This window comes from Mustela nivalis (genome assembly GCF_964662115.1).
Source record: "Mustela nivalis genome assembly, chromosome: 18".
Classification (NCBI taxonomy): Eukaryota; Metazoa; Chordata; class Mammalia; order Carnivora; family Mustelidae; genus Mustela; species Mustela nivalis.
This window is the reverse complement of record NC_139037.1, coordinates 9,192,899-9,218,723: the sequence shown is the minus strand read 5'-3', so window position 1 is coordinate 9,218,723 and position 25,825 is coordinate 9,192,899. Positions and strand designations below refer to the sequence as shown.

The 25,825-nt window shown below is 44.0% G+C and overlaps 1 protein-coding gene across 14 annotated transcripts in view; it reads left to right on the top strand.

Moving 5' to 3' along the window:
* WWOX (WW domain containing oxidoreductase) overlaps positions 1-25,825 on the top strand; it is a 958,224-nt gene that overhangs the window by 119,404 nt on the left and 812,995 nt on the right. Inside the window, exon 1 of one of the 14 annotated variants that reach the window (XM_082711168.1) lies at positions 14,638-14,787. The exons of the other annotated variants lie outside the window; for them this stretch is intronic. The gene's annotated coding sequence lies outside the window, so the exon portion shown is untranslated. Of the gene's footprint in view, positions 1-14,637; positions 14,788-25,825 lie in introns of those variants that run through there. 14 annotated transcript variants of the gene reach the window in all.

Below are 25,825 nucleotides of genomic sequence, written 5' to 3'. Positions count from 1 at the left end.
ATGTAAACTCACTTTAAGCAGGGGAAGCACGATCAGGAAAATAAATCAGTAAGGGCATAGACCGGGAGCCTGATGGAGAAGAGGGCCGGCATCAGGCTGTGTGTTTCCAAACCAATGATTATATATTTTCCACCCATTTTGGTTAGCCACACCACTCCTTATCTCCTTAGTGCAGAAAACGGAGAGTGAGTTCGATATTCTTAAGAACCTCCCATGATTGCATTTAGGCAGTGGATTTAATAAATATCATTATCTCTTATTTAAGCTCTGACTATGGTACTCAGGTCTTTTGGTGTGACTCATCACTGGTGTTTCTGGGTTTTGTTAGAAACGCCTAGAGAGCAGGAGACGAGAATATGAACTGACAACATTGATGATTCTGGCAGCCTGACATTACCCAACTCCTCTCTTTGTTTGGTTTTTCTTAAGACTTTGGTTTTTGTTGTTGTTCGATTTTTTTTTTAAGAGAATGGGTAGGGGAGAGGGGCTTCCTCTTTCAGTTTTCCTTTCAAATCAGACTCTTTCCAGGCCTTTTTAAAAACTCTTTCCTGCATTTTGCTCACTGGCTGAGTGAGAGCTCCACATGAGATGTGGCTTAAGCATTTTCACTGTGTCCATAAAGAAAATGTATATTACTGTGCGTTGCACATTTGCCACTTAGAATTTCTGAATACAAATTAATCAGCTTGCAGCTGTGAATAACAATAAAACACAAGATAATGTACCTGCAGAAATGAGGGCATTTGAAATTTGTTCTCAGGTGGCCGGCAAAAATAGCCAGGCGGAAGTGGTGTTCCCTGTTTTCCATAATTGCGCGGCTTTGCCTTTCCGTAGTTAATCCGTTTAATAAACTCCCCTGCAGAATCTAAATGCTTAAATTTAGTTTCTTTTTTGTCTTTATGGTGTTTATCATTGTTAACGTGGCATCAGAGTAGCTCAACTTTTGCATCATGATAAATTCATAACCCAAGAGAAGGCAGAAAACGTAATTATTATCAATTGCCTCTCTCCTGGAATTGCCATTGGCTGAGCGGAGCCATGTGTGTACCTAAGGAGTAGCTGATTCAGAGAAACACAGGGTTGGAATGGGGCCGATCAGGATGGTGTTGCTGTTGTTTAGAAGTTCTTCCCATTAGACTTGTCTCCAAGTTTGCCTGTACAGTAAATTCTGCAAGGCATGTCAGTATTTTAAGAGGCTGAAACTTTGATTTTTTTTTTTTTTCATACACAGTATGGAATCCAGTGTATTCATTCAGTCATTCAGTAAGTCTTAACTGAGGGCCTGCTCTGGGTTAGGGTACACCTGTGAATAAGGTGAGGACTCTGTTATGTTCTGTTAGGGCACATAAAATTTACACAGGATGTGACATATCAGATGATAGAAAGTGAAAATAAGTGTACTTTTTTTTTTTTTTTAAATTTTAAAGGAATGCAGTAGTTTACCCACAGCCTCAAAAATCACTTTCCTGAAGATCATGAGTAGGAAGACTTAGCTACTGAAGAATTTCAGTTCTTTATGAGGGAGAAATAGAGCTGGCCAGGGTGATTGCAGTCAGTCGGGTGTGTTTGTCCATTCTCTAACCTACAGCAGTAAGGATGGGTAAAGAGAGTAGCTGTGGGGTCTCGTCTATCTGAAACTGATAGATACTCCTGCCGTCGTGTGCGCACCGCACCTCCGCTTCCCGGTTGCTTAAGGTTCAGGCGCCCCCTCTCCCCAGCAGCCTTGAGCTTGTTTGCGCTAGCTTCTAGCTTCAGTTAGGGCTTCACACCTGGGGATTTGCAGGGATTTGTAGAAGTGAACCTTGGTTGATGAGGCTTTCGTGAAAGGGCCGCTCACTGTTGGGCAGAAATTCTTGTTCTGACAGATTTGGGGTCATGATAAAATAACTGACATTTGAATCTAGAAACTTGGAGAATCTTTCAAGGGGCTGATTTTTTTTTTTTTTTTAAATGGGAGAAATAAAATTGTTCTAAATTTGAATTTACTTTTTTCTAAGAAGGGCTCTTTTGAAGATTCAGTGAGATCTATGCAAAGCCTTCAAAAAATGTAAACTGCTTCTCAGGATTCTTCTTCTCATTTATCTAGAGATTCAAAAAGAATGAGTATCTTTGTTTCTAAAGGGCTTGTCCTCAGTCAGTACTAGTATCTTTTTAGAGATTAGCAGAAGAAAGGCCAAGAAAGAAGTACTCATTAATTTTGGCTGAAAGTGGTCACTTCAGCTGAAACTGGTTCAGGTTCACAGTCAGACACTGGAATTAGGTGTTTCTCGTGTTCCCACATATCTAAAATGTTCTTGAGACGTTGCTAATGGCCAACATGCTTAGCTGAAATTTCATTGTTGTATGGATTTATTCACCTCTGTTCAAGATACATTTTCCGCAATCATAACAGCCGGATGGAGGATATATATATATATATATATTTTAATTTTTTACTTTTTATAAACATATATTTTTATCCCCAGGGGTACAGGTCTGTGAATCGCCAGGTTTACATACTTCACAGCACTCACCAAAGCACATACCCTCCCCAATGTCCATAACCCCACCCCCCTTCTCCCAACCCCCCTCCCCCCAGCAACCCTCAGTTTGTTTTGTGAGATTAAGAGTCACTTATGGTTTGTCTCCCTTCCGATCCCATCTTGTTTCATTTATTCTTCTCCTACCCACTTAAGCTCCCATGTTGCATCACCACTTCCTCATATCAGGGAGATCATATGATAGTTGTCTTTCTCCCCTTATTTCGCTAAGCATGATATGCTCTAGTTCCATCCATGTTGTCGCAAATGGCAAGATTTCATTTCTTTTGATGGTTGCATAGTATTCATTGTGTATATATACCACATCTTCTTGATCCATTCATCTGTTGATGGACATCTAGGTTCTTTCCATAGTTTGGCTATTGTGGACATTGCTGCTATAAACATTTGGGTGCATGTGCCCCTTCAGATCACTACGGTTGTGTCTTTAGGGTAAATACCCAATAGTGCAATTGCTGGGTCATAGGGCATGGAGGATATTTTTAATAGGCTGTCGTGGCCTATACTAGACAATGTGTGGTTTCCCTCCATGAATGGATTCCATGGTAAATCCCCCATTTCAGCTTCACCAAAACATTTGAAACATTTTCCTCTGACAGTTCCGCTTTCACTCCAGGGTATACCTCAGTCTTGCCAGGATCTGCCAGCATTTTCTTCTCCTTGGGCTCTCTTCTGATTCTTCCCGTTGAGAAAAGGCATCCCCAGTGCTTGGCCCTGAAGATGTTTAAGTAATGAGTATTCCTTCTGGTCTTCCCACAAATGCTGTGTTTCCTAATATGCTAACCCTATAAATAGGAAGATGGGTCACAGGATCAGCTTTTTAATTAATTGGGGGAACTTAACTGATTTTCGTCCTGAACATGGTGTGGGGGTGGTTTCATATTTTTTTTTTTAAAGATTTTATTTATTTGACAGACAGATCACAAGTAGGCAGATAGAGAGAGGTGAGGAAGCAGGCTCCCCACTGAGCAGAGAGTTCCATGCGGGGCTGAGATCATGACCTGAGCTGAAGGCAGAGGCTTTAACCCACTGAGCCACCCGGGCACCCCCATATTCATTTTTTTTATATCTAGATTTTGTAAAGAAGTCACCATGCCCACAGCTATTCTGTTTTTTTAAAAAAAACCCTTTGTGATAGCTGACTAATACCCAGCCTTTGTACATTTGAAGTATAATGTTGAAAATACCCTAACTCCCGAATTCTCTGGTTTGGGCTGTTATATTTTCATGAGCAGTAATTGTGATAGAGGCCTTTTAAAATCAGTTGCTCCTCGTAATTACAAATTTGCTTTATGGTGTTTGCAGTGTATCACATGAGTATACTTGAGGGTCATGAGAAGTTCACGTGTGCGGGGCTGGGCCCCATGCCTTTCACCAGGGCACTGGCTCCAGCCGCCGTTGTTTTTGTCCATCTCTGCAGGGCTTACACGTTATTCAGTAGCTGGATTCCTACTGCGCTGTGCACTTTGAGTTTTGAAAGCCTTGAAAAAGAGCAGTCCAGATCTCCAGTATTTCGGAAAGTCCTAGACTTGCTAAGGCATTTTTGAATTTGAAGAGCTAGGAAATCATCCCCTCGAAATGCTAACAATTTTCCCAAGTCAAGAGTCGCTCTGATTTTTATTATGCATTAACCACAATTTACTTTCTGTTGGATTGACTTGGGAAAAATCCACACAACAACAACAACACGTAAGTCTCTCTCTATATATATATTTTAAAGATTTTATTTATTTATTTGAGAGAGAGAGCAAGAGAGAACAGGAGTTGGGAGCCTGACATATAGTTTAAAAATAGAAGTTAAATGCCAAAAACTCACAAGTCTTATCACCTAAGGTATTTAAAAATAAAATTTAACTTTAAAAAAACTTGATTGCAGGATCTTTGATAAAGATTTTTCTTTTTTTTTTTTAAACTAGGGGATTAGGGTAGAAACATAACCTCCAGTTTCCTGCTGGGTGGCTTTGAAAACTCACAAACAATAGTGGGTCCTGTCAAGAGAAGTGGGGGGGAAAGAGAGATCGCTACCCCTTACCTGCTGGCTTTAAAATGAGAAAAGAAATACACACACATACACACACACGTAATAATATTAACGATGGTAAGGAGGAAAATGTCTTGAATAATTGAGAATTTATTTTAAATAGTTATGAAGTATTCATTATTATTATTGTTATTGATGAAAAAGGGTCATAATCATGTCTTTTCTCCTTGAATAGCTCAGTACTCCAGATTGTGCCTGTGCTTCTCAGCCATGGTCTATGTTCTTCGGTTTGTTTCATGTTTTGTTTTTGGGGAGGATGTGTCACTACCCTAAACTTCTGGTGTTGTGAAGCAAGCCTGCCTGGCCGGCTCTTGTGATCCCCTGGTGGACTGGGGAGGAGGAGATGTACTCCAGATGCTCTTGGTTAAGGATGAGGAGGACAGTCCCTGCCTTTAGACTTGGAGAAGCCTCCAGACCAACCTGCTGTGCAAGAGGGGCTCCTGACTATGGCTCCAGCGCTCCGTCTGCCCTGTCAGTAAGGCCCGGCTCATCTTGTAGACGCTGTTTTCCCCTCTCGCACCTCTTTGCTTCTACCTCCTACTCTCAGCTGCCTTCTTCAGACCCTTGAAGGCAGTGAATCTGTTTGGGTCTGAGTAGTTACTGTTGTGCCTTTTGCACAAAGCACTCAAGGCGGGTTGGCCTGGCTGCTCTCACATCACAGGTGCTCCCTTTGTGTGGACAGTGTGCTCCAGGCAATGCGAGGAAGGCGGTTCCTGGAGCCGCCCATCGCCAAGGGCTGTCTAGGCAGGCATCCTCATCAGGAGCCAGGTGTTTTCCCCCAGCAGAGGGCTGTAAGTGGGTTTCCACGGGGAACAAGAGCATTGGGCCTTTCTGAAGGGCTGGACAGTAAAGATTGTCAGTTTTGTGGTCTGTATTGTCTCTGTCACAACTGCAGTTGGCCCATGAACTGTGTGGGTTCCAAGTGCAGGTCCACATACACATTGCTTTTGTACAGTACAGTATTATAAATGGATTTTCTCTTCCTTATGGTTTTCTTAACAACATTTTCTTCTCTCTACCTTCCTTTATTGTAAGATGATACGTGATACCTTTGACATACGAAATATGTGCTAATTGAATGTTGATGTTATCGTTGAGGCTCTGGTCAACAGTAGGCTATTAGTAGTTAAGTTTTGGGAGAGCCAAAAGTTAAAGGTGGATTTTCAACTACATGGGGGATGGCACCCCTGACCCCCAGCATTGTTGAAGGGTCAGCTGTACTCATTGTGCTGTTGGAGCATGAAAGTAGCCACAGATGTGTAGGTGAATGGCTGTGTTCCCATCAAACTTTATTCACAGAAACAAGCAGTAGGCCAGATTTGGCCCTGGCGCCATCGTTGTGTACTAGACCCTAGTGTGTAAAGCACAGGTTTTGAACCTCAGATCTGACACCTCCAAACCCTGCAACTCGGGCAGGTTAATTAAAATCCTGTGCCTCAGATTTCTGTTCTGTCATATGGGGTAACAGCTTTTTAGCATGGTTATTAAAAATGATGAAACAATGTATGTAGTAAGCTCCGAGCAAGATCTCAACAGATGCTCTTTCGTTCAGGACTCCGTAGGCACACTCACAACGGAGGGTTGGAGGTGTTTCTGGATCTAAGACCGCTGGAGAATCAATGGGTGTTCCTGTGAAGCTTTTGAGTTTTCAGGTTGTCCGCTGGCCTTGATTTTTCGGCAGACACGTTCAAGAGCTTTAAGGTCATTTTGTGACTTTTCCCTTTCCATGTCCGGGAACACCATCTGCACTGCCATTTGAAACACTGGATTTGCCTTGAAGTAGTGTACTCACCTGTGCTTTCTCTGTAATTATTTCCAACCCTTTTTGAGGCTGGACTGAACGTTTTAATTCAGGGTTTGTATAATCTGTGACTCCGTGTTCTTGGCCCAAGCAGGATAGGAGAATAGTATAACCCGAAACCAAAATATCAAAAAAGTGTGTCCAGACTTAGAAGTTAATATGTGCTCAATTTCACTGTGGCCGTCAAAGAGGGTCCTGGAGGCCGGGAATGGAGGGACTGTCCCCTGATGGTGATATCTGTGTCCCTGCCTGGCTTAGTAAGCTCATGATCAGCCTTCAGAGGCTGCTAGGACCGTTCCCAGTCTGACTGATTTATGTTCACCCAGGCATTTTGTAAACAGCATTCAGATTAATTGTGGCACCCACTGAACACAATGGAAGTACGTTTGTAGCCCACCTGCCATATCATATTCCAAGAGAGAAAAAACATTGCATTTGGCTTGTTTACATATATATAATTTTTTGAAAAGGTGTGTTTGTTGAAGAAAGTAATTTGCCAAGTTGTGGCTTGTATTGTGTTTGGGATTTGGGTTTTAAAATATTAAGTAGAGGGGCGCCTGGGTGGCTCAGTGGGTTAAGCCTCTGCCTTCAGCTCAGGTCATGATCCCAGGGTCCTGGGATCGAGCCCCGCATCGGGCTCTCTGCTCAGCAGGGAGTCTGCTTTCCTTTCTCTCTGCCTGCCTCTCTGCCTACTTGTGATCTCTGTCTGTCAAATAATAAATAAAATCTTTAAAAAATAAATAAATAAATAAAATATTAAGTAGGAAGCAGTTTTCTCCAGAATGACTTGTAAGTCAGAGGTGAGGGATGTCTTGTTTTAGGAGCTGCTAGATTTGTTTCACTCCAATCCAGGCCATGGGCTGTTCACTTGGTGCCCCTGTGGGGGAGGGCCACCAGTGGGCTTCACTCTGGGACTGGCTTCTGCTTGACCAGGCATGGCTTGGAGCAGGGGCACATTCTGCTGCCTGCCATTGGGCCAGATACAGCCTGCACCTGTTGGGTATGGCCCGCAAGCTGAGAATAGTTTGTACTCTTTCTCATTTATTTTTAAACGACTGAAAAAATAATCAAGAGGAGAATATTACTTTATGCACATGAAAATTACATGGAATTCATTTTTCAAGTGTCCATAAATAAAATTTTATATTTTGTTGGTAAAATTAGGCAGAGATTTGTTGTCTCTATTGTGTCAGTTCCTCCGTAGTATGCTTGTTTTGCCCCTTGATCCACAAAGCCTAAAGTATTTACTGTCTGGCCTTTTACTGAATGAATGAATGAATGAATGATGTGCTAACCCTGATACAGAGCAGTGATTGGCAGTCTGGTTTGTAGCTTTCAAAATCTTTGACCAAACTAAACCCTTTGGGGGAAGCCTGCTTTACAAAACAGGCACATGACGGAGCTGTTTCGAGCAGGGTAGCTGTCTGAGCCTTGCTGGGCGTCAGACTCTCACCACACCTTCTCTCTAGGCCACCTTCATTAAGAAAGTGCCTGGATTCAGGCTTGTAGAGACTCATCTGCAGTCCCCTTTTTTGCTATTCTAAAATCCTCAGAGCTCAGAAAAACACTTTGTGTGTGTGTGTGTGGTAAATTTACAGCAGACTCTTTTGGTGGCGAAACCAAACTTCAGCAATTTCATGTCCCTGTTTTTCCACTCTCCTGTGAATAATCCTGTTTTCCATACAAAGTTTGTTCCAGGAAGCTACACTAAACCCTGCTCTGGGTGTTTCATGACCCACAGTCTGTGCATCCAGCTACCTTCATCACATGGACAAATTCTGAATTATGGAAGTGCGCCTGATGGGGTGGCCCTCTGTTGTGCCTTTGCCACCAAAGTCTACAAATTTGCATTGTCTCCCTGCCTCGTGGACTCCCCTTTCCCACTGGCCAGCGGGACGGCCTCTCTGAGCTGGCTGTGGATTCACAGCTGCTGTGCGTGCTTGTCTCCGCTGCCCAGGGTGTGTGGTGCAGTGCACTGCCCCATCTCGTGGCCTCAGCGGCTATGTGACCTTCCGTGGGTGCTGGGGGGGGCCGGGGAGAGGGGGTTCCTGTTCCCCGAGGAGTGAAGAGCCTTGTTTGGGTTGAGACTGATGAAGAACAGGGCTCACAGGTAATGATTTGTTTTTCTGCTCATGGAACCAGCGCCCCAGACCCCAAGACTGACCTGTGTTCCTCTACCCCTTGTTTTCTGCTTCAGGGATTTGACTCTTCTGGCTTTTGGAGGCTCCTTCTCTTTTTCCCTCAATAATTCGCCCAGAATGGGACAAAGCACCTACTTGTCTGCATTCTCAGTTCGTGACCGCAAGGCTGCCCTCAGGTTCTGAGCTGTGTGGGGAGAGAGGAGGAGGGGGAAGCTGATGTGGGCAAGGTGCAGAGTTCTAATGGTGAGGTTTGACTAGGGTCCCCAGAACCTTAGAACATAGCCTTGTTTGCAGATGTCATTAGTTAGGGATCTCAGGAAGAAATCATCCTGGATGGAGACTGTTGGCCTTGAAAAGAGCAGAGGACACGGGTGTGAGGGAGAGGCAGAGGCTGGAGGGACACAGAGGATCGCCAGCAGCCACCCTTCGCTGGCAGAGAGGCGTGGTGTGGGTTCCTCTCAAAGCCTGCGGAAGGAACCAGCCTTGCGAACACCACGATTTTAAGCCACCCCCTTTGTCATGACCTGTTATGGCAGCCTGAGGGAACTAAGACACCTTGTTTCCCCAAGGAAGTCCATGTGGTCTTTGTTCTTAATCTGCAACCTCAGAACTTTGAGGAGCCTCCTGCCTTCACTACTGCTATTCTAGAGCTGAGAGATCATGATCTTCTCTTGTTTATTCATAAGTAAATATTTACTGAGCCCCTACCAGGGACAGGCTCGACTGGGCATTGCAGGTACAGATCTTTAAGACAGTGCCCTCAAGAAACTCTTAATTTCACTGGGAAGACAGTGGAGTTCTTAGTGAGCCCATGTGGCCACTCTCCCGAACTTGTACTTAGACTTTGAGTTAGGGAGACACTTAAGATTAGGGTCAGGCCATATATCCCTTAGTCTCGAGCTGGAAACTTGCAATTTTGGATCTTTTGACCCATGTAACACCCGTCCCATTGGGTATGTTCCTGAGCAGGTCAGCTGTCCCTGCTTACCATGCAGCCTCAGGGCCCGCCCCCAACAGTAGCCTTTTCAGGGCCAGCAGTGTCTCCAGTGGCCTGATGAAGACAGTGTGACCTATAGACATCATATGAGGCTGCCAGTGCTGTTTACTGAACTGTTTCAATAGATTAGGTGAGCTTTCTGTGCGAAGCACTTGGCACAATTTCCGGCACCTTGTAAGCACTCCATAAATGTCTTTCGCTAATATCACTGTGGTTTCGTCTTTTCTTTCCCCTTCTCTGTCTCTCTTTCTTCTCCTCCATTCCCCTCCATCATCATGAGGGCCCTCAGGCCTCAACCTTGTCTGGGCCCCGATCATTATTACTACTGATGAGGGTTAGGACATTGTTGCTTGCTGAGAGTCGCCTTCTTCTTCCAGGGCCCACTCTGCCTTCAGATCCCTTAAACAAGCGGCCTTCTCCGGCAGTGTCATCAGAATCCTCTCCCTCCCCGGGCTCTTTGAGGCAGACAAATGCTGCTGATAAGCCACAAACAAACGTTTTGGGTGAATTCCCCATAGCCACACTAGGTTTGGGGCTGAGAAGAGGAGTTCCTGTCACTGTTGACTGAAAAATACAGCCCTTCTAATAGAGTTTTGGTGCAGAAGCCGCTAGCCTTGCTGCCCCACAGACTTGAAGGATTGCGACGTTGGCCTAACATAATTCTGGTAACTCTGTCTGCTTCTGCCTTGGGTAGAAATAATTCAGATTTCACTCTGCATTTTCTCTAATGGGCTAAATAGCCACTCTGTAATACCTGTATTTTATGAGACATAATTCTGGATATTGTTTCTGCAGCGTTTTGAAAAGACAAACCTGAGAGAGCCGGCCATTTAACTTGAGCAATTTTCGAGTTATTTGTAAAATGATATGCTGTCTTTTTTGACCTAGTTACTTTATAAAGCTACATTCTTTGGCAAACATTAACACAACTTCTCCGTGTGTGGGCTAAATAAATAGTTGGGCAACACTGATTGAGCGCTGCCTTGGGTAAATAATTCTCTTTCCACATATTTCCTAGTTGATAATGAGAAAGTTTTCTTCGTGGTCTGACCAAATGTAACATTCCATTGAAAATGAGACATAAATCCTCGAGTGAGGGAGATGTAGAGCCAGGGTTCGAGGAGGTTCGGGAAAGAGTGCTGCTGGTGGGCAGGGTGACATCGTGGGCGCCCCCTCTCTTCCTCACTCTTCTCTGGTCTGTGGGCCCCTGGCCGTGGGGACACAGGAGACAGGGGAGGCAGAATCAGTCCTCAGGAGGAGTAAGTGAAATCGAACTCCTACACTGCTGTTTCCCCAACCGAAACGCCCCCCCAATTTCCTCAGGTCCCTTCTTTCAATGCAACCACATGCTGCTCCACAGCCCCGTGAATTTTAGGAACCTTTGTTCTTGACCCCACCCACACTGTTTGATTTCCTGGGTCGATTGCTCCTCAGAAAAACACCTCCTTTGGCCCAGCAAGCGGTGGAAGGTCTCCAAGGAGGTTGGGACATCTCCTGCTCTGGCTGTCCGTCCTGGCTCTCCCGGTTTCCGCCCATACCGCAGTGGGCAGTAACTTCAGCTCTCGAAGCCTTGGTGTTCCGATCGGTGATCGGGAATGACAGCAGCACCTTCCCTGTGGGGACGCAATAAAATCAGCCTCAAAGGTTAGAGGAGAAAGTGTATGTCAAGTGTGGGCCCGTACGTGGCCACTTAGGAGGGGCCACAGAGGCTGGGAAATTGCCATGCAAGGCACATTTCATGTATTGCCTTAGTAAATCCTCCTCACTGTCTATTACTCCTCCGCTTAAGGTGAGGAAATAGGGACTCCAGGAGGTTTGGCGGCGTATCTGTGTCCACACAGCTTTGCAGCTGTCAGGACTGGGATTGCTCCTGCCGTCCCACTCAAGTGACACACCACACCGCCCACTCCCCTGACCTTCCTGTTCCTGCTCCCCTTTCCAGTCCTGCGGCCTCTGTCCGGCAGTGCACCCACCGTCCCTGGGCGGGGTCGACGGTGATGATCAAAGTCAGCAGGGAAACCCCAGTGAAACCTGGTCCTCCATGAGGGGCCCTCATGTCTCTTTCAGGGCTTGACGCTCTGGTGTGGGTTCACAGTGGAGGAGGAATGCCTGCTTGGGGACACAGGCAGCCGTGCAGTGAGGCAGCAGCTACCAAGACCTGTAGACTTTGCGTTGTCTGCTCTCACCGGAGCAAAAGAAGCATTTTTTTTCCTTCCCTCTCAGAGTTTCCCTTTTCTTAAAGTTAGTGACTTCCCATATAAAATAAGAACATGCTCATTAAAAAAGTGGAAAGTAGAGGCGCCTGGGTGGCTCAGTTAAGTGGCCAACTGTTATTTCGGATGGGGGTGGGGTCCTGGGATCGAGCCCCTGGGTCAGGCTCTGCACTCCTCAGGGAATCTGCTTCAGGATTCTCCCACTCCCTCTCCCTGCTCATGCTCGCTCGCTCTCTCTCTCTCGATAAATAAGTGAAAGGTACATAAACGTTGAAGAGAGAGAGAAACAAAAGTCATGCAGCATATTCACTGCTAGCATTTTTGGCGCATATTCTCAAGCACTTTAAAATGTACAGATTGTTCTGTTTTATTTTGTTGGGTTATAACTGCTGCCTGCACACTTAGGATGGCATCCCTTACAGGTCAATTTGAACTCAGTTCTGCCACCTGAATCCAAACACCTATCCGGACGCCATGTTTTTTGCGTAGTGGTTAAGCATGTTATATCGATTGTGCTCCGTAGCTGATAGTTTCTTTTTTGACTCAAGACTTCAGTCCTTCCTGTTTTTCTAGACTGTTCTAAGAAGCAATTTTAATGGCTGCATGACAGTCAACCAACTAGATGAGCCATTCTCAGTTCATCATTCCCCTCGCTAACTGGAGTTTGAGGTTGTTACTAACTCCGTTGTCAGTTATCAGGTCATGAACATTTTTGGTTGTAAAGTCATTCCCAATTAAGATTGTTTCTATGGGATTGATTTGCCAGAAGTGGAATTTCTAGGTCAAAGGTACAAACACTGAGAACTCGTGCTACATATTAACCTGGGGCAGAAGCCCACCACATAACTGACAGATAGTATCTTGGGCTTGCCTAGATGGGTCTTTTGATCTGCCTTGTTCAGATAAGGACTTATTCTAGATGGGCCAAAATGACCAGCTTATTTTATTGTAAAAGTCGAGTGAATTTTGTGCTTCACTTATGGGCATGTCTTCGAAGACAGGTGGGAACTGGATGGGTATTTGTCATGCATACAATGCCAGGGCATGGAGCCAGTCTCAAGGCTTTTCCAAATTTGGATGCCTCTGAAGTTACTTACTGTGGTACTGCACGGACAATACTTTCTTTCACAGTGACTGAGTCTCAAGGGCCAGGATGCTGAGGAAGCTCCCAGGTCATAATTAACCTTCTTCAAAATGAGAAGGGAGAAAAGCTGGTAAAAGACTCCCTGTGCTCCAGAAAGGAGAACAAAAATGCGAAATGCTAACACTCCTAAAACCTCTGCTCTTTTCCGTTCCTTATTAAGAACCAATCCAAAGAGGATGACGTCAGATTGCAGATGATCCGAATTCAGTATCATTCTCCCTGAACTGAAGGAGTCTACACTTTTCCTACAAGTCCTAAAACCTGTTTTTTTTTTTTTTTTTTGGTACATGATCTCCCCCAGTGTCCTCTTTATCATGGCTTATTTGGAGCATCTGCACTTTTTTTTTTTTTTTTTTGGTTTTATTTATTTATTTGACAGAGGGATCACCAGTAGGCAGAGAGGCAGCAGAGAGAGGGAAGCAGGCTCCCCGCTGAGCAGAGAGCCCGATGCGGGGGGTCAGTCCCAGGACCCTGAGATCGTGACCTGAGCGGAAGGCAGAGGCTTAACCCACTGGGCCACCCAGGCGCCCCTCTGCACGTTTTTCTTTAAGGCTCCCACTGAAGACTGGATTTTCATTCTGTTGCCACTGAGACATTGTACAGTAAGGCTACTTTATAGAACAGTTTGTTATTACATGGAATTAAATAAAACCCATTTAAATCATGTACCCGGAAACCCAGCAGTGGCATATGGCGAAAAGCCTCCAACGTAACACGATTTTCACCATACTAACTGCCCTTCCCACATATACTAACACTGCACAGGCCTTCCACGTTTTTTCCCCCTCTGTATAACAATACTCTGTTTTTGAAAGTACTTGTTCTGCTAATTTATTCTTTAAACTAGAGATGGAAAAAGTATTGGTCCCCTCATAAGACAGTTAACAGGAAGCCCAAGGCATCTTTTAGTGCCGGTTTTTGGCTGATGCTTGGAATGGCTCCATCAATCATCACTGTTCATGTATAGCTGGTTTTTATGTCAGTTAAACCATCTTCCATCAAGTTGGTGAAGCAGAGTCAGGGAACAAGATGAATTGCGAAGCGTCATCTGTGGTGTGGAAAGGGCTTTGCTTTTAAATGCCGATGTTGATTTCTTAATATTTTCAGCTTCCTCTTCCGAAGCCCGTTTCCCTCTGACCGCGGCTCAGGAGTCCGTTCTTTTAACCTTGTTTGGGGGCAACGGCGGGGGGAGTGCCAGCTGCCGGTCTGCGAGTGCCGGTGATGGATCAGCTGACGAGGGCGATTCATGATCTGCCCTGGGCTCCCTAGTGAGGGGAATCAACCCTGGCTTGTGGGGAGTGATCTTTGTAGTTCCAGGACGGCACGATGCCGTTTCCAGTCAGGCCACGCAGTAGTGTCCGACTGTGTGGGGGGAGTGTGGTGCAGGGTGGTGGTGTCAGCGGGCGGGGGGGACGTTCCTTCACACAAGCCAGACGGCATGGTTTTTCTTGAAAGATGTATTTGTATATCTCAGTGTTAGTCAGTTTACATGTTTTGTGCCCAACAGGATTTCTGCCCTTCCCCAGGCCCGTGTAATTAGGTTCAGTCCTTCAGAGAGTGTTTGCTGAGTGAGTTCAGCGTGTAAAGCCATGGTATGCCGACGGGCCTGCGGTGGGGTAGGGGGTTGATGGACAGGGGAGGCAGGGAGGTTTTCTCTGATGCTGTTTAGAGTTGCTGACCGTGGTGATGATGAGAAAGAAGCATGTGGACTTTGGTCAGTTTTATTATTGCTTTGAACTTCCCTGTGGACAGTGCACCTCTTTATTGCTTACACCCTGACTGGAGCTGCCGCTGTATCGGCCACTAGCCCCTCTTCCTGCCAGGGCTGCAGAACGCACCATTACAGACCCTGGGCTGCAGTCCCAGTCCTGAAGGAGGTTATAGTTTAAAAGTGGAGGCTGTGTGTGCAGGTAGGTAATGGGGGTGGGAGGGACTGTGCCGGCTGGACCCACATTCCCACTGCAGTTGCCTCAGGTCTGTAGGTCCGCTCAATCCCTTCTTCTGCATTGCCCTCTTGGGTGGCGGTGTGCACCCTCTGGTTAAAACTCAGGCACACAGGTCCCCTCTGCCTCTTCCCCCCCGCCTGTGAGCCTTGGGTTAGTTCCTGGGTCACCCCACTGTTTGAAGGAAGCTCTTCGGCCCTCACTGTGTCCATGTGGGTTCCTCCCGTTCCCTTACTTCCTGCACACTCGGGACATCAGACCATGGAAAATGTTTTTATATAAACTTAGGTGAACCAAAATGATCATTTTAACAACACTTGGGACTTGGTTATTTATATCGATCGGGCCCCTTTTTTCCCAAGAATTGCAAACTGCAAATTGGCATGCAGCTTTTCAAAGGTAAACATTTCACAGACATTTTACAGCAGAGATGAGATGGCTGTGAGTGGGGGTTGGGGGCCTGGATAGGGAGAGAGGGCACCAGAAGGGGAAAATGGGAAGAAGAGGGCGAGTGAGATAAGCAGAGGGAATTCAGAAAGTAATAAAGTCCTACAGTAATCAGAGGGCTGAGGCCAGGTCCCTAGGGAGCAACTGTACATGGAGTGATTCAAACCCACTCCAGACCTGTGTTCTGAATCATTACCTTCACCTGGAGAAGCAGACCGGGCCTTGGGCGAACCACCCCCACTCCCTGGCTCTGTGACCTTGGCAATTTGCTGCCCCTCTCTCTCCAAGATCAGTTTCCTCATTTGTAAAACAGCAGTAACCTCTACCTCATAGGGCCAGGAGGGGATTAAATGAGAAATCACACTCTGGGCATTGAGCTCTTTGTCTGTTAGGGAGTCCATTGTCCCTTAGGGAGTTCCAGAAACACCAATGTCATGGTTAAGAGCTTGGTTCTGGAACTTGATGGCTTGAGTTAGATTCCCAGCCCTGTTCTCCTCTAGCTATGTAACTCTGGGCCCATGGCTTAATTTCCTTTGTGCTTATCCTCCTTCCTGGATAGAACAGGGGTAAATGGACCTTTTTGTTGGCAAGGTGAATTGACATGGTCCCTATAATGTGCCTGGGAGTTGGTGGTGCCCAACAGATACAAGTTATTAGTATTGGAAGGATTGCTTACTGGGCGTCTGTGCTGTACCAGGCAGGGTAGCAGAGCAGAAATGACCCATCGAGGCAGCTGAGGCACAGACATTTGGAGTAACTCTGCTCAAGGTCCCTCAGCCCTGGTTCCTGCCATCTGGTGTGACTATGCCAGACATATGACTATGTTTGAAGAAAGAGGAGGAAGCCCACTTTTGTTCCTTACCCTGATTCCTCCTAGGTCTCATTTCATGGTGCCTCATCATAGTACGTGTTCACAGGGCCTGACATAAAGGAGGTGTTCTATGAATGCGATTTCAGGCTCCTCCTTAGGGAGACCTCCTCTCCCTCATCTTCCCTTTGCTTTGGTCGATTTGTAGGCATCAGCTCATGCCCTTTCTGCAGATTTTTGTATTGCAATCAGCTGCTCATTTCGAAGCAATGACCATTTGACTGTGTACATGTGTTAGCCTCTATTCCTATGCCTCCTTTCCTTTTTTTTTTTTTTTTTAAGATTTATTTATTTATTAGTGCAAGCATGAAGCATGAGTGGGAAGAGGGATGAGAGGGAGAGTGAGCATCTCCAGCAGACTCCCAGCTGGGCAGGGGACTAAGCAGCTGAGCCACCCAAGCTTCCCTCCTTCCCTTTCTTTCCCTTTGAATAGTAGTAATGTTAAGGAAGGAGCTGGAAAGTCTCCAGCAGGTCATCCTCTGTTGCTACAAAACTATTCCAGCTAACCTCATTCTAGAAGCGGTCTAAAATATATTTGCTTGTGGCCAAAAGGATACAAAAACATTACTGCCAAACCCCAGTACCTTTGGAACATATGGTGCCCTGGGCCACTTCCGTGCTCATTAGCTTGTCCAACAAATGACTGGCACAGCGCGGATGTGGACATCAAGTAATTCTGTTGTTAAAGGAAGCACTCATACCCACCCCCCTGCAAGGTTCAGTGAAGGAGAAGCTGGAAATTAATGGCCATATGAAGGTTTTAGGTTATGTGTAGATTTCATTTATCCATGCTCTCTCTTACCCCCATTAGCATGGTTAATTAAGAGTTGTCAATACATCTTTGCTGGAGTATTTGATTATTTTTTCAGCAGGGAAGATTAGAATGAAGTCTTCAGATCTGGCAAGTGTCATGGGACTTGTAGAGTAAATTGCAGGTTAAGCCCTCATTTTGATCTCTGGGACCAGAGCAAGCACCATTTCATTGACATGTCATCAGCTATGATCTGAGGGAGCACACAGAGGTGCCCTTTGGGGACAGGGAGGCATCTTGCTCTTGTGTCCCATATTGAAAAGGTTTATTGCACAGTGAGTGTGTGCTGGTGAGCAAAGAGCAGACTGGAGTTAGCATTGACTGGAGCTGGCTCTGGAAGCCTTTTGATCTATGCTTTATTTAAATATATATATATTTACATTTATATATGTATGTGTGTTTCTGTATGTATATGCACACATGCATTCTTGTACACTTATTGCTGTCCAGGGTGATGCGTGTGTGTGTGTGTGTATGCACTAATAATAGGAGTTGAAGTTACCAGTTAGCCCTGCTAACCCCTTGATTTGTGATTTATTAAAAAGTGTATGTGCATATGTACATACACACTTAGCTCCGCCATGCCAGTCTCCCTTTTTGCCTCCCAGGTAAGAGTGCTGGCAAGTACGTCCTGCAAATGGCAGATGGCACTGCCCTTTAGGTATTTCTTTTAGCATTTGTGTTGACAGTGGCCTTTAGTTTTCCTTCTACTTTAGGGCTCTCAAGTTCTAGAATAAATCTTACCAGCAATTAATTATACCTTAAGATTTCCAGGAGAGGCAGGCTAGTTTTTATTATTTTACCCACTAAGTATACCTCTAGATAACACAATACATATTTACAATGACAAGGTTTGTTTTATTTATAGGGTTATAACAAATCATCAAAACAACCCAAAAAGGGCCACTTAGACCAACATCCTTGTTTCTCCTTCTGCTTCATCAATGAATTATGCATGCATTACAAATGGCAATGAGGAGCAAAGGTCGCTTTAGAACAACACAGATTGGAAAATTACACCATTTGTTTAAACAACATTTATTATTGATTATTCAGCATAGGGGCTGGTAGAAACGCAAATAGTGGCAGTAATATCATCTGTTTACGTAGGCCCTTTATAAATGTCGGACCCTACTCTCTGTTTAGATCTGAATAATTGTTCAGATTTTCTAGCTCTGTTTTGCAGGAGAGCAAAGACAAATTTGGCATGTACTTTCTCGAGTCCTTGAATCCCCACGAGATCCTTGTTATTCTCCATATTTCGCGGAAGAGGGAAAATTGAGGTTCAGATGGATTAAGTAATTTGCTTAAGGTCACACTCCTAAGGTCATAGACTTTCTAACAGGTAACATTGTTAGTGTGTCAGAGAGCAGTGATTCATAAATGAAAGTAATGGTAATCCTCCTCCTCATGATAATCATGTATATTACAGGTTAACTCTTACTTTGCCAGACCCTGTCCTAACTCTTGTGCATGTGTTTTGTCTTCCAGTCTTTACATGAAAACTATGAATAAATGTTACTGTAGTTGACAAGCTAGGGGCACTAAGGAGTTAAGTACTCCGCTCAAGATCACAGGCCGAGCTGGGATCATGAAAGATACCATTATGTCCTAGTTTCATAATTTTTGTGCTTTTCGTAGAGTATCTCCTTCTCCTGACTCACGGGCACCCATGATTTCATGAACACATGTAAGCATTCATCGGGTCAGTGGTTGATTTAAGTCAGTCTAATATAGATTTCCTAAGAGCCAGGGAAATACGATATTTCACTTCATAAACATAAAACTTCATTTTAGTTTTAAATAATCATAGAGTAGAATGAACAGCATTACTTTCACTAAAATGGAATTTACGAAATAAAACCCAAGAGACTTATTGCAGGAGTTATGTAATAGTGACCTGGGAATGAGAAAGCTAAGGTGGTAAAATTTGGAGTGTGCTTTCACTGTGTGTAGAGTACCAGGCAGGGCCAGAAGCTGACTTTCCAGCTCTGCCCTCACCGTCTCCCAGAATGACTCAACAGGCACTTCCCCTTACAGTACTGATCCTGGGCAAGAATAAAGTTCATCCAGCCTTGTACTCGGGGCGTCTGGTCTGCTCTCCTCACTTAGCAAGGGCTGCTTGAGAAAGATCTCTGCGTGGTGGTCTTTTTTCTTTTAATATTCTGTAAAGAATTATCTGGAACATTAAAAAGAAAGTCCATTTTGTCTTCTTGCACAGAAACTTGCCACTGCTGCTCCATCACTCAGACATGTGTTTCAGGCGGCTTTCCAGCTCCCCCTTCTCAGAGCCCTGTTGGCAAGCATTGGGAACAGTCTGGGACTTGGGCCCCTCCTTTCTCAGTTCTCACCCGGATTGAACACTCTCCGTGTGTCTGTAGGTAGGGCCGCACCTTGGCCTGTCATGGGAGCCTCCAAAGAGGGATAACTTTGCAAGGGCAGCTCAGGGAGAGTTTCCAGCGCGGCCTCTGACATGTTCCAGATGCCAGATGCCACCCACAGCCTCCCTTTCCGTGGTCCTTGACTTCACAGTAAGCTCTCACGTTGTTGTTTTTATAAGTCTTTTCCAGGGCCTCTCATTTTCTAGCCTCTTTCACATTTGCCATAACCAGTAGGGGTGTAACTGTCTTGGCACAGTCAGTCCTCCCCACCCACCCTGTCCCCCGCCCCCTGTCATACCTTCTCAATTCTGGCACACTGTCTTTATGAGCCTATAGAGAAGTCCCCAGTTTTCCTTACTTCCAAAACAGTGGGCAGGGACAGCTACCTTTTAGAAGCGGGAAAAAGAAACTTCAGTGAATAAACTTAAACGATCTAAAACCTTGGAAGTCACTAAGAAACTATATGGTGGAAAGAGAAAAATATCAATTCTTTAAGATAAATTAGCTTTTGCGGTTCCCTCTCTCTTTGCTACTTGAGTAGAGGGGAGAGAGGGTGAGGTCATATTCCTGTTCCAGAACACACTTATGGTGCGCACTCCTAATGTCTTTTGGGGGAGGCAGGCACAAAGGAAGAGCAAATTCTTCCTGTACCTGCACACGCCCCTTAGGAAAATGCACACCCTTGAGATGCTGGAGATCTAGCCGAGAATCACACGTCGCAGAACGGTGAGTGATGACAGAATCTGTGGTTTATTGAACATCCATGACAGCCAGACGTTTTTCTAGTCCCTATAAATCCATAATCATATTTATTCCTCAAAATATCTCTGAGGTTTTATTATTCCCATTTTATAGATGAAGAAATTAAAGCTCAGAAAAATTAGTAACAAGGCCACAAAATATCAAGATGTGAGCACAGTTCTTGTGTCTCCCAGTCCCAGGGCCTGTCGGTCACACCACCTGGCTCCATGCCCGCCCTACTCCAGGTGAGCAAGAGACTGAAACGGCCTTTGCAGTTGGCCTCCAGCACCGGTTTTCAAGCCTACTGCTCCTTCCCCCGTCACTGTATCTCTCAGATCCTGCTTTCCTACCTCTGCTGTCCAAGAACTTGATTCTTTTTTTTTTTAATTTTTTAAGGATTTTATTTACTTACTTGGCGGGGGGAGGGGCAGAGGGAGAGAGGAGAGAGAGAGGATCCTAGGTAGATTCCCCACTAAGTGGGAGAGAGCCTCATGCGGGGCTCAGTCCGAGGACGCTGAGGTCATGACCTGATTCAAAGTCAGATGCGTAACCTACTGAGCCACCCAGGTGCCCCCAAGAGCTTGACTCTTAAAAGGCATTGCTGAGAAAGGAACTTTTTGCTCTGATGAACCTTGCTGCTCCATTTGGGAGGGAAATACGCCAGATTCGGGCTTAGAAAACACAGCTTTGCGATCCCCATCTCCAAACAACTAATCTTTTTCAGCCTCACTTTTATCATTTGCTAAATGTGAAGAACAGTGTCTGCCCAAAAAAGTGTTTGCAGGGTTGAATGAGATTCACATTTCATTTGCATTCGGTTAGTATTTATTAAATAAATGACTGATTGATGGTTCATTCTTAAATATGGATAGAAAACAGAGCAGGATACTAGTGAGTGATAGACGGAGCCAGATGGCCTCTCTGCAGTCTTGTAGGTGTTACCTGTGCTTGTCTAGCGATGCAAGACTCCATCCACATTGTAGTCTGTGTAAATGGTGACCCACTGAGTTGTTTCATCTACAAACAGAACAACCATCCTTGCAGCCCTGATCTCCCAAGTTTTGATTCTAAGAATCCAATCGAGATACATCTGCTTCAGGTGAGGCCAGGGAAACCTTCTCTGCCTGGCACTTTTGGCGTTGGACTTGAGTCCATGTCTGTTTCTTTACAATCCAAAGGAATGCCAGCCCCGTGAACCTCTTAAACACACACAGGGGCTCCTGGCCTGGAGTCTTCATCTGGTTGCTAGATTGTTTAAAGAAGGATTTTTGTGATTCTTCTAGGCTGACACACTGGCTATCATCTGTTGTTTTTCTAATCTCCCAGTAAACATTTGGAAAGTGAAGGTTTAGGCGCGTGTGTTTCTCTTAGGCTGGAAGAGTAAATAAAGCCATCAGATTTCATGAGTTTTCTCCCCCGTCTGCTCAGATGCTGCTGCAGGTCTGTAGAACGAGTGAAATATTTGCAACCTGTAGAGCAGCGGGGTGTTTATATGGCAGCAGGCAGTATTGATGGATTTGGGGAATGCCGTTTGACACTTACAAGCTCCTGTGAGGCATTGCAGACTCCTCTGAGCCAGAGATGGAGGGGGGATTGAGTGACAGGACTCTTCCTGTATGTCTGCAACCATATAGATCATAGGCAAAATCTCACTCCTGCGGGGCGAACCTGCAGGGAGCCCAGTGGGAGGCACTGCTGTTTACTCTCACCAGCCCCCTGGAACCACACAATTAAAAGGAAGAAACAAAGTCAGGCCAGGGCGGTTTCCTCCCCCCCCCCCCCATCCATTCCTTGTTTATTGGGAGACTTTGTAATTAGATCACAGCTTCTTCATTCTTTTGGAAAGATCTAGAACACTTAACACACACATTCTGATGCTTGGACTGGAAAAATGATTTGACAGCTTTTGGAACTCTTGGGTTCTAAGACGTAGATTCTGGTTCTTTCATCTGCTCACCAGCTGTGTGACCTGGGGCAAATAACCTTTCTGTGCCACAGGATTTTTTTCTTCCTTGAAACAGGAACTGAATACATTTCCACTGATTTTTCTATTCGCCTAAAAAATGAAAGACAATGTATACAAAATGTCCCAAACTTCGTTTCCTAGAAAAACAACCATATGTCAATTCAGGCTGTATTTTATAATAATTCTGCTTTGGAGAACCTTAATTGTGTCAGTTATGAATCCTGACTTGCCCATTTATTGAGATACCCTCCACATAGTTAAAAATATTTTATTTCAGAGTCATGGCTTGTGACATTTAAGATGTCTCGGACACTAACCAATAATTCATGGACTTCTCTAATGAGGTTTGAAGGAAATTCAAAAAGTACGTATTAGCCACTTTTACGAAAGGGAAGCCAGTCGCATCACTGCGTTAATAACTGTGAGGAGCAATTCCACCGTTAATTTAAAGTACCAGTAAATTCTCCTGTATATTGCTAGCTCTACATTTTCTGGGATTAAAGAAGGATTACAAAATAGGCTAGATAATCTAAATATAGTTTTGCTGGGAGATTTAATAATGATGCTCACTTTTTGGGTATTAACATGTCACAAATGGTGTGAAACCAAGTGTGTGCCGCAGTGATGTTGCTCTACACAGAGCTAGATTATCCCTCAGATTCTGCAGCCCGTTGTGCCCATCTGGCCTGTTTGCCAGGGGCCTGCTTTGGAGAACAAAACAGACCCTCTTTGGGGCTTGTCACTCCCATGGCATTCCTGGGGACGTCCTTGAAGGTGAGTGATACAGCCCAGTTGTTCATTGTTTCAGTCTGGCAGTTAGTGCTAGAGAAGAAAATAGATTTTTTATGTGTTCAGAGGGCAGTTATAGGGTATTCCAGATTCCACCCCCCCACCCAGCCACCCCTGGGCAAAACAGCTTGTTCCCTAGCCAAGGCCCACATGGCTTTTCTTTGCTTTAAGTGCTCCTCATATTATCTTGACCTTAAAGTTTACAGGGTAAAAGAAACATTTATGGAACAGTTAAGACCAGTTAGAACATAACGACTTGCCTCATTATCACACTCTACAAATCTCCACTTTACAGAGTTCACTTCCCTGTCTCCTTTAAACTTGTGTTTGGCCTGCGAATAGTGGTGTTCACAGATGGAAACACAGGGAACTGCTCATTCTGTACCTCAGATGTGCCAAAAATAAGAATCTTTAAGAACTCATGAAGTAATTTAGCACCACATTAATAAAAGAAGCACAATTCTGAATCATTTTTGTAAGTACGCATTGAGTTAGTAATAGAAGGGGTTTTTTTTTTTTTTTTTAGTTCTCTGTTCAGATATTTCATCTGCTTGATAAGTAAACAGCTCCAAGAAATCAACAAGCCAAAATTAAAAAGAGAAACAGTAGTAGGACAACTGGCAAAAGTCTAAAATGTCATTTGAATGACCAATAAATATTTGGGAGACATTCAGATTTATTAGCGAGGAAGAAACAACTTAAAATAGAAACTGCATTCAATTTATGCACATCAAATTAACACAGGTGAGAACTGTTAATACCCTGTGTAGGAGTGGCACGGAATGGGCATTCTCAAACACTGTGGAAAGGAAGTGCTGTTCCTCATCTTTGTTCTTAGGTTTAATCTGGAGGTGTCTATCAAAAGTTGAGAAATGTTTTTCACCTAAGATTTTCATAGTAGAAAAATACCTTAAAGGAATATTTAAAGTTATACCCACAAATTTATGTACAATGATGTTTATACCCATGATATTTATACAATGAAAAAAAGGAACCACTTAAAATATTTAACAATTCAGTTAAATTATGATGATCCAAAGCATAAAATACTATGCGGTTCACAAAAACGTGAACTAAAGCAAATGTAATAAGTCAAAAATTTCAAATTACGATTATATACTTCCATATTGTTCCTCTTTAAAAATATTTAATGAAAACTAAAGATTATCAACATGTTTATTGATTCATCAAATACTTTTTTTCAAATAATGGCTATAAGGCTACATAAAATTATTTGAAGTTTAATTTTAAAAAATTAAATTATATAACATGTTTTTATAAAGATAAACAAATGTGAAATTCTAGCATGGACTATCTCTCTAGAGGCCACTGAAGGGAACTAATACCATGCTTTATGCATGTTTCATCGAGTCCTGCAAATAAACACATTTAAGAATGATGAAAATGCTTTAATGCTAGCTGGTACCTGTACTTGTGAATATCTGCCGATCTGTAAGGACCTCTCATATCACAAACTGTAACACAGGAAAACTGTTACTCTGCACTTGCGGAACAATACTTTATTATTCAAGAATCTTTCCAATTCAGGCTATCTGAGAGAAAGGATTTGACAAGTTAATTAATTTGTCTTTTCTGTTATCTAAAAGCTTATAAGACTCAAATACTCTTGATACCCACAAGCATTTTCTTTTCTTGAACTTGGGAGCAGCTCACCACAAACCACAAGGGCATTCAGATACAGTGGTCTTTTGTTTCAAAGATGGAGGGTAAGGGAAACGTGGGGCACCTGACCAGTGGCAGTCACTGGAGTGGATGTTTAGGGTGACATGTCACACTCCACAGACATTCAGCAGCAGAGCTCAAGTCATGGAGGCACCAGTGCATTTTCCAGTAAATGCATTTCATTGAGAGTTGATAAACCGTGCTTTCTGAAGGTTGGGTCCGAGGACAAGTGTTCATGTCCCGTGGTTCTTAGGGCAGTACTGCATTCAGATGTCCATTCAGCCATTCCACCGAACGTGGCACTGAATGTTGCTAGAAACAACTCTAGGCAAGGAGAACATAGCAGTGAATGCAGCAAAGGCCCCCTCTTGCGGAGCTTGTGTTCAAAGGGATGTGCAGGAAAACTGGCTAGGAAGTTGGGATCAGCTAGAGGAAAACTTAATATTCTTGCTTTAGGAATACGAACTTTTGAAAGGGAATTAGTGACTTCTATTGCTTATTTTTTGGGGGGGTATTTTTGAATAGAGATTATTTATTCATTTTTTGGAATAAGGAATTGTCCATTTGGGGAAACAGAATTTTAACAAGATTTATCTAATAGTATTATGTGGAGTCATTACTCAATTGATGAGAAGGATAACATGTTAAATAATTGGAAAACTTGCAGCTTAATCATATCAGTTTTAGACCATTGGAGGACACGTGACACTTTAAAAAAATTTAAATAATACTGTACCTTTAAAAGGTACACATCAACTATGATGAGTGTGTTGGTAAATGGAGATAAAAGAAAAGTTTAGTTTTCACACCAAAACGTTGTCAGTAGTTTAGCATCAATCAGTCTAGGCTCACCAATTTTATTTTAGTTTCTTTTTATCCACTTACAAATGGGCCAGCTGATTTTGTTCAGTTATTTCAAAAATAATGGTAATGTTTGCAAAATGTACCAATGTTCCTAATTTGAGAGTCTTAAACCCTTACATTTCATGGAGACAGCTGACCTCTTTTTTGATCGAGAGGGGGCTGGGTCCTGATAGACAACATGCCCAGAAACAAACGAGTGTTTAGCTTCATGACTCCATGTGTTACATTGAAGATAGTAAGTTGGCCTTTTTGGTGGAGTGACAAGAATGAGAAATTGGGAAAGTTTAATTTTACTGGCACCCTAATTAAAATCGGGAGGTTTCCTAGGAGCATTTAATACTCTCTCTTGCATCCTTCTGTGGTTGTACTTATCACTGCTTTATTCCCTTTAGATTAAAACTATTTCAAAAGGCAAATGATAAAGACACATTGTTCATAGAGATTGCTGTCCATTG